We start from the raw sequence: 9,662 nt of genomic DNA on the forward strand, positions 1-9,662 counted from the left end.
TAGAAATTCTTAAACCATTACACAAGTTTGTTCCTGTTGTATCCAATATGCTATAAATATAAGCTTTTAGGCTTGAGATGGCCAAACTCTCCTTGGTCAAAGAATAGGTATTTGAATTGCAGCAAGGATCCAGACAATCGCGATGGAGTGCAAACTTAGTTTCACAGTAAGTTAAGAAAACAATTTTGCCGTTAATTCGTTTTAGGCCCTACCAGTAGGTAAGACGAGGAAAAGTAACCAGATCAAAAGCAGCCTGAATGACTTGACAGCAGAATGACAATGAAATTTACTTCTCTGCTTTCCTATTAATCAATATTACAAGTGGATGCTTGAGCGTACTGAGTGGAAAACACCTAAAGAACATTGAACACTTAGGACTCAAGCAGAGGTGTAAGCAACACAGGAGCAAACAATTTGTTGTTTATGAGTGACTAACCAAACGTTTCTACTGGCAAAAACGTTATAAGGCTTTTAGTTTGATTCAGTGTGCTTTTGCTTTCATGGAAAGCCGTGTAGATTTTGCCGAATACGAGTCTCGTCATGTTCTCCTGTGCTTATTTAACCCCCAATGTGTTCATTAATAATAATAATAATAACAAGTCTAAAGGTTGTTTACCTGAGCAGGAGTGCTCTACTAATTGGGGAGACTACAAATCAACTGAAATCCGAACAAATCAAATCAAATGTTGGTTTTAGAGTGGAGGGGAAAACCGGAGTACCCGGGGTGAAACCTCGCAGAGTAGCAGAGTAGAGAACCAACAATCTCAACTCACATATGGCGTCGAATATGGGAATCGATCCCGAGCCACATTGGTGGAAGGTACTGATTACGATCTCCACTGAGTCGTAAGAACATTGAAGGATCTTAAGAAATTTAATATACATAGATGGAGAGCTGAACATAAAGGAAAAAATGTCCGTTGTGCTTTAGATTGCAGTTATAGTCCTGTTGGGCGGCGCCGTTAGAATCAAAGCGAAAATTTTCACCATCAGCTCAAGATTTAGATGTGATACGGAAAAATTGGATCATCTCGTTAAAGTTGGCCCATCGCAAGGCAACCTCCAAACGACTCAACGAAGCGCTAGATGCGATGGAGGAAGCACACACGATCTCCAAGCAAGTAAGTTCCTTATTTATTGCCAATAAATCACTAATCAAAAGCAAAGTGTTCATGTTGTACCAGTCAAGATAATCGTCAACAAAGTAGTAATGTTGTTAAAAAAAAAAAACGGAGACGAACACAAGGCGAGCGTCTGTTAACGTGTTGGAATGTGAAGACGAATCAAAAGTGATGGATCCGGCGTTGGTAATTTGTTGATTTAATTCAGGGATTTCCACTTTAATATGTATAGTTTGTACTGATTTCGAATAATCCTGGCCTTTATAGTTTTCCAGCAAGCAAATCTTGCGAAAGTCTGATGAAGAGGCAGTCAACTTTGCAACTGACAGAGGAAGAAGAGGCGTTGGAAGACGCGCGTGGAAAAATATCAACTGTGTGTTTCTCCTATGTAACAAGCATTAGCTGTGGTTACACACACCTTTAGTTTGGGGGCTTCCAAAGGGTAAATGGCTTGGGTTTGGTTCAGCTCAAGTTTCATGTTACCTTTTGGAATACGATTACACAGTAAAAGCTTCCCCTCAGGGTAATAGTATCTGACCTGCGAATCGCCCTCCCTTTTTTCGCAGTCGGAGAATGAATTGCTAAGGGCGCAGCGAAACGAGGTTGGACCGAAGGAGCTATGCAGGCGCTAGGCGCTCGGCCCCTGAGCACGACCCGTATGTGCATACGAGCGTGCATACAACTTCGTAGCACAGCACGACAACCATATGGAACAGGCTGGGAGTCGATTTTGCTGAGGGAGGAAAACCGGAATGCCGAGGGTTGTCCAATACACACGAACTGAGTCGGGTCGACTTTTTGGTGAAGACGACCAGTCAAGCGGAAGTCGGGTCGTGGTGTTTGCGGAAGTACAATAACAGGAAGTTACTATTTCAAAGAAGGTTCGAGGAACTTTCTGAAAATGTTGACGGGTCGTGACGACCCATCTAGTTCGTGACGAGCCGTCATGTGAAAAGTCGACTCGACTTTTGGAAATGTCAGGTGGTGAGAGACTTAGAAAGAAATCGTGTATTTGTGAAGATACTGGAGGCGGTGAGGCCGGCTGAAAATGTTGACGGGTCGTGACGACCCGTCATTTGAAAAAAGTCGACCCGACTTTTGGAAATGTCAGGTGCTGAGAGACTTAGAAAGAAATCGTGTATTTGTGAAGATACTGGGGGCGGTGAGGCCGGCTGAAAGTGTTGACGGGTCGTGACGACCCGTCTAGTTCGTGACGACCCGTCATTTGAAAAAGTCGACCCGACTTATGGAAATGTCAGGTGCTGAGAGACTTAGAAAGAAATCGTGTATTTGTGAAGATACTGGAGGCGGTGCGGACGGCTGAAAATGTTGACGGGTCGTGACGACCCGTCTAGTTCGTGACGACCCGTCATTTGAAAAAGTCGACCTGATTGTTGGAAATGTCAGGTGGTGAGAGACTTAGAAAAAAACCGTGTATTTGTGAGATACTGGAGGCAGTGAGGCCGGCTGAAAATGTTGACTGTTCGTGACCTTACAATTGTGGCAGGAAACGAATTTGGCAAAACTGTGTTGTTGTTGTTGTTTGTTATTGTGTTTGGTCCCGTGAGAGTGATGTTGTAAGGTATCGGTATACCCCAAAATTGATAATTTTGCCATTTTAGTTTTTGATATACCCAGGTACACCTCATAGATTTTTTTTAATTACAAAAAGTTTGCGAAAAAAGGTTTCTTCTTGACAAAGTTAGAAAGGAAAAACGACTGTATCAAAAAATTATCTCTAATTAGAAGCTGTCCACAAACTACTTTATTTCTCAACACTCAAATGCAAATTTCATCGAATAAGGCGCACGTTTACAGCGAGTTTTCATCCGTTTTCGCTGAAATTTGGCAAGAATGTTGCCCGATAATGTGGCAAAATATCCGTGTCGGATATTGAGTATTTAAGAAAAGCTACTGCATGTTTTATAAAAAGCTACTGCATGTTTTATAAAATCTTAAAGTTTAACAGCGAAAAAAAACAAAAACAAAACAAACCAGACAATTAATCAAAATTCCCCGACACGGTTTTTTAGATCAAGGTGTGAAGAAAGCGTAGTTTCTGGTTAAATTCTGACCAGAAACGAACTCAATTTGTGAAACTATATACTTTTGGAAAATGAGGGCTATTTTAGGAAAGATTTTTATTTCTAACCTTAAATCAACTGATAATCGGAATCTACAATTCCCAAGCTTCCAGAAAATGTATACTTTGTTGGGAGTTTTTATGAAACGTGTGACCGTGAAGCACGCAGCGACAACGCGAGGTTGCCGTTTGGGGTGTACTGATTAAAGGACGCAAAGCTCATGAAATTAATTGTTATGCTGCGTTCTTCCAACAGATTAGCATTGCGTTTTTCATGAAGAGATTAAATCTGTTAACGGCTTTTGTAGCAATAGTGCTGGTTTACGGTTTATTTGTGGATGTTCTGCAACGTGGGGTGGAAAATGCGGGCCGTTGTTTTTACATTTTTTGGGCGTATGTGTTTTAATGAGTGCTGGTGTGGAAGGGGTTTTTTTCAACGCAACTCTTAGAATTCGTACATGATAGAGTAAGGTAGTAGAATTTTAAGTCTGACTTTCCAAATTAAAGATAGAACCGCAAGTCATTAGTATACGGCGTTGGTGCTGGGGACTTTGTTAAGCTGAAAGCAACTAAAAATGCTGCTATAATCGTCACTTTGCTCTTAGATAGGAAGTAATGATTTTGCAAATATCATTGCTTCTGTGTGAAGGATGGAGTTGTTGGGAAAGAATTTGCCCAGCCGCTTTCTCGTTGCAGTGTCATAGGAAAGGTTACGTTTATACAAACTGTGTGGGCCCAGTTCAATCAGTAGGGCTAACGCTCACATGGTTCATAATTATGGGATAGCAATCTAGCACTTCACGTTACACTACACTCCATTCAGTTAGCAGTGTCATAGGAGTTGTCGTTCTTTAATAAACAGTAACTGTTTTGATGGTATCACTTTGCGTTGGGAATTGAAGAATTTGAAACAGTCATGGGGTTTGCGAGTAAATGTGTTTATGAAAAAAGTTATTGCAAAATGGGAAGAAGAAGCATAAAAATCAGGAGCACCTAACGAGAATATAGTTCAAAACTACATAAACATAGCATTGTTAAACGTTTTTTGGTATTTAAATAGCAGATATAAGCATATTTTTATCCCGTAAAATTTTTCATCTGTTCGGATTTTCTAGTTGAAAGTCTAGTGATCCGAAATTGTAGGGATCAAAACTTACCTTTCCCCTATAATGTATAAGCACAACCCAATAATGTTGCCTTGCCTGTGCTGAGTTTACTGAGCAAAAATGGAACCAATCAACAATTGGAGTAAATGGCTACGGGAAAAGTCCCATAGCCCCATTTATTAAAAAAACTACTGTTCAATAAAATCCTAGATAAAAAGTTTGACCCAGTAAAGGTGAGGGCACTGAAAACGCCAAAGCATGAGACACCATTTTTGGGATGCTGTTAGGAAGCTTGGAGCGATTTTCGCTACGCTTGGATGTTTTGAGGAAGCGTACGGCGATTTCGCTACGCTTTAAGAACGAAGTATTCAACATTTGGGAGCGATATTACAGTCAATCATTATCCCTGTTTCTGAACAGCCAGCTGAACAGCGTGTTGTCTGGGTATTAATTTCGCTACGAACGAACGAACCATTCACCATTTTTGGATGCTTTTAGGAAGCTTGCTGCGATTTTAGCTACGCTTAGCTAGTGTTTAAGAACGAAGCATACAACATTTTTGAGCAGCACAGCCTCCTTTGTTCATCGAAGTTTTTCTTTCTCTCACCACCTGACACTTCCATCGGATTAGTGTGCTTTGAAAGGTAAATTTTATAATTAAGTAAAAAAAAAAATTGCTTCATAGGCACTTTAAGAACGAGGCATTCAACATTTCGGAGCGCTATTACAGTCAGTCATTATTTCTGTTTCTGAACAGCATGTTGTCAGGGTATTAAGGACACATTCGCAACATTTGTTAATGTTGTTGTGGTGGAAGTTTATAGTTTTCTACGCGTATATCGTTATTTTAGTCGCTATATGTTTTGAGGAAGTGTACGGCGATTTCGCGACAATTTAAGAACGCAGCATTCAACATTTCGGAGCGCTATTACAGGCAGTCATTATTGCTATTTCTGAACAGCATGTTGTCAGGGTATCAATTAGGACACATTCAGAACATTTGTGTTGCTGTTCTGGTCGATGTTTATAATTTTATATGCGTATATCGATATTTTAGTCGCTACTCTTTGAGAACGAAGCATACAATATTTTTGAGCAGCACAGCCTCCTTTGTTCATCAAAGTTTTTCTTTCTCTCACCACCTGACACTTTCAAAAGTCGGGTCGACTTTTCAAATGACTGGTCGTCACGACCTCATCGGATCGTCACGATCTGTCGTGATATTTGAAGCTGCCCCAGAAAGTTCGACTTCCGACAGTAAAGCTTACTTCCTTTTTAAACTTCACGACCTGACATCCGAAGAGTCGGGCCGTCAACAGCAATTGACGACCCGACTCAGTTCATGTATATTGGGCATGTGTGGGAATGCCCAGAGAAAAACCCTCGGAGTAAGATTGATATCTATTGAAACTCGGCCCACACACGAACGTAGGATGCGATCCAGGGAGGGTCCGCAGAGGGGGAAGGCACGAGCGTTACCTCTGGGCCATCCTTATGAGTTCACTGACCTTGCAAATTATGAACAGAGAAACAGAAAGATTATAACTCAATCGACCTCGTAACTGACAGTCTGAAGGACAAACTGATGAAAATAAAGAAAGAAATACTCACATTGATGCACGAAACCTTGCCATGTGACCTCGTGCTACAAGTAGGCGCGAAATCGGCCATGCGTATCAGAGGTCAACTCAGAGAACGGCAGACGATTTCCTGTATTAGCTACGTTCTGCTTTCGTACTTTTCAGTTCAGGAGATGTCATGGGGAGTTCTTTTGTACTTTTTGATGTATCCATGGAAATAACCTTAAGGCAGTTTCGGTCTACCTAGGGCAAGCGGTACCCATTGGTACAATGGCTAGTGTAACCACAGGTATTGCAACATGAACATGTAAATTAATGCACGAACGGAACTCTCGTGGAGCCGTTCATACTTAGCACATTACCAATCCTATGGACTTGTCTTGTAGCCGTGATTTTATTCTTATTTGTGTTATTGCATTGCATCTTTTCCCAACCAGGGTTTCAAATCAAAGAAGTCATACGCAATCAAATTAAAATGAAGTGTATTCAATGGGGAGAATATGCACTCAAGGCCATCAACAACACAAATAAATGGGAACTTGTTTTTGAGGTCAGTGAATTCTTTTAATTGCAAAAATGAGTAGCGTCTGCTTTCATTCACATAAAAAAAGCACGATCTTAATTTAAACTAGGGGAATCTTATTTTAATTAAGTTGTTTACATTTTTTGCCTCATTAGCAGAAGGCTATCATTTTCTAACCAATCAGCCGAGAATCAAGTACTGAATATTGAAAGTGCATCGCATATTAAATAACTGTCTCTGAAAATATGACATTCTAGATATTTCGTTCGCCTTTGCCATCCAAGAATTCGTTTGGGGTTTTGATGGCTAATAACTAGCTCGTGATCAAAGCTAAAGGGCTCAAAATATTGGAGATTGAACTAAGTTTAATTAGCAAGCCATTTTATCTTTTGAAGTCAATTTGTAAATCTGCAAGCAAACTCGTATGTAAATGAGAAACAAAATGTAAAGCAATGACGGCAGCAAACATTCCATGTAGAGACCCTTTTTTTTCTCGTCTCAAATTGGAAGAACCTGAAAATCTTTCAAAGCATCATTGGAACAGAATTGTACTCGGGATTTATCCATTTCCTATGCATGTCCAATCCAGATGCTGTGAGTTATGAGATTCAAGTCTTTGTTCCTTGCTAAAAGACGTGTCAAATGTCCCCTCAGGGCTATGACAATCATGTAACTACCGTACCGTTTGATAAGTCCTCTTTACAAGGTTACGGTCTTCGTTTTTATCGATCGAATTCTAACGGAGCAATCTTTTTTTATTGAAATCACTCACAGAGGCAGAATTGTCCATCTGCTGATGGCTCGTTTTTGTTCCTTGAGGATAAACTGCATGGCAAAGTACATACATATTCTTGGGAGACCGCTTCAGGAGTCAGAGTGTACCTTTCTTGTGACAAAAATAATAGTGCGTTGTCTTTAACTGGTGCAGCTTCAAAAGATCCTAGGATACAATTTGCCAAGAGGAGAATCAGAAGATGAGAAAGAGGTAGTTGGAAAGTGCGTTAACGATATACGGTACGATTAGTTTTGAGAAATCAGGGACTTGTTCACTGAAACTCGCGAAATGTAATGTGTACCTTGTTTTGGTCTCAATTTCACTTTCTGATTTCGAAAATCAGTAGAAATATTTTATCCGTTAGTTAATGTAAAGAGTCTATCCAATTTAAAAGGAATTTCAAACTAAATTTCGAGGTATCATTCGGTGCCACTAGCACCACGGTAGTTTTGACTCGTTTTGTAGCCGATAAAAACCCTCACTTAACACCGAACACCTTTTATGAAACCGATTACAATGACAATAGGGAAGATATTGTTGATGTCACCAATAGACCTCTTTTATAGCTTGTACGTTTTGTTTTCCCATTTCAGACCACGTGATGTTCTCAAGGGAATTTTCCTTTTGTTCTTTCATAAGTTATGCGTACATATTCACGTGCATAGGACGACATTTGAAAGAAAGTTTTCCCTAGAGTAACATCACGTTGCCTGAAATGGGAAAACAAAATGTACAAGCTAAAGAGGTCTATTGTCATTAATATTATTTTAGGGAGCTTAAGATCTACGACGACGACGTCGTCGAAAACGCCAGAAAAGAATGATATCATTGGTTAAAAGAGCAAAAATAATCGTGCTGCACGTGCGGCACGGATTTTAGCTCATATTTTTGTGGTTCTCTGCATGACGACAACGTTAAATCACTAAATTTTAGGTTTTGACGACAACGTTACCATGCAACAGAGAGTCTTTCATTCTCTATTTTCAGTCTGAAACCGCTCGTACCAATTTATTTTCAGGATACTTCGCCCACATTGCGCGACGTGAACGAGGTGGAATAATCGCGAAAGACTTATGATAAAGCAAAGTTCTATTTTGAGGTGACGTTTTCGTTGACGTCGCCGTCGTAGATCTTAAGCTCCCTAATGTGCCAGCTAGAACCTCATTGGCTGTGGAAACAGAGGGTCTTTTGTTCTTGTGGCTGGCACATTGAATAAGAAAAGCAGTGAATGTAAAAAGATATCTACCCTATATAAAGGCTCTAACAGGTAATAATGACTAAATGGAAATCAACCTTTGAAAGCGAAACCAGGCGATCAATAGTAGAAATTCCTTGGTATACGTATACCCTTCGGGAAACAAACGAAAATAACACAAAAGGTGACAATGATCTTGACATGTGGATGACGTAGTGACGATGACGAAATGTGCACATGTGGCCACTAAAATACCATGTTTACTCGAATAAGCGCCGCGGCGCTTATTTAATTTTTCGCGCCACTAGTGCGGCGCTTATTCGAGGGCGGCGCTTATTTAACCATTGTATCAGACCAATTTATTTTTTCTATATTTTTATTCAACGGTATACTTTCAATCTGTTAATTTTCCTATGGACTGATACTAAACTGATAGTAAATCTAGAATTACGAGAGAAATTCACGACGTGAAAAAAAAATCGAGAGTTTCATGATAACGAGAGCGAAAATATCAGCGGTGAGAGCGAACTCCTTTGTTGTTGTGGAACAATTTATAGTGTTTTTCCTGGTTATACGAAATTCCTCAAATAAGCGCCGCATCGGCGGTGCGGCGCTTATTCGAGGGCGGCGCTTATTAACTTTTTTGTCCCAGATGCGGCGCTTATTCGAGGGCGGCCCTTATTCGAGTAAACACGGTATGCCTTTTAGCTTTTCTCAATGCGCGAGAGGGTGGAATTCTGCGAATCCTGCACTCTGATTGGCTCTGGGAGCCGGGCGGAATTTTTCTATCTTGCCCACCAACCCGGAATCCTAGCCCTGGTTGGGTGAGCTTGTGTAATTACCTAAAATTTCCATTTTTTGACCCCGAATCCGTTTACATACAGACGTTTTCTGGCAAAACAGATTTTTATTCGAAAGGAGGCGTGGAAATAGAATTCAAATAAAAATATTTATCTTCGAAACATTCAGTTTGTAAGTCGCTTATACTGCATTCGCTGTCAAGTTATTATTCTTATTTTTGAAGAACGAATTTTTCTTGTACATGTACTCTCTGACTGTTTCTGAAATTAAAGTTTTTGTTTTCACACAGTTTGTTTTGTTTTGCTAACTCCGCTGTGAGGTTGCGAGTTTGCTTTGTGAATCTCTCTTCCTCATTTTACAGGCTAATTCTGGGCTATTATTCTGCCTCAACTCACCATCCACACGAACAATATTCCTCCTACTTATCCGCTTTACTAGAGATTTTTATTTCAGTTAGTGGAGAGGAACCCCTTCCTGT

At 40.2% G+C, this 9,662-nt stretch overlaps 1 long non-coding RNA gene across 1 annotated transcript; it reads left to right on the forward strand.

Moving 5' to 3' along the window:
* Positions 1-6,062: 6,062 nt before the first annotated feature.
* On the forward strand, positions 6,063-7,407 carry LOC138054121 (uncharacterized). Its single transcript, XR_011133258.1, has 3 exons — positions 6,063-6,179; positions 6,328-6,440; positions 7,188-7,407. It is a non-coding gene; the product is annotated as an uncharacterized lncRNA (long non-coding RNA).
* Positions 7,408-9,662: the final 2,255 nt, after the last annotated feature.

The sequence above is a fragment of the Montipora capricornis genome, chromosome 1, assembly GCF_036669925.1.
Source record: "Montipora capricornis isolate CH-2021 chromosome 1, ASM3666992v2, whole genome shotgun sequence".
In the NCBI taxonomy this organism is placed as follows: domain Eukaryota; kingdom Metazoa; phylum Cnidaria; class Anthozoa; order Scleractinia; family Acroporidae; genus Montipora; species Montipora capricornis.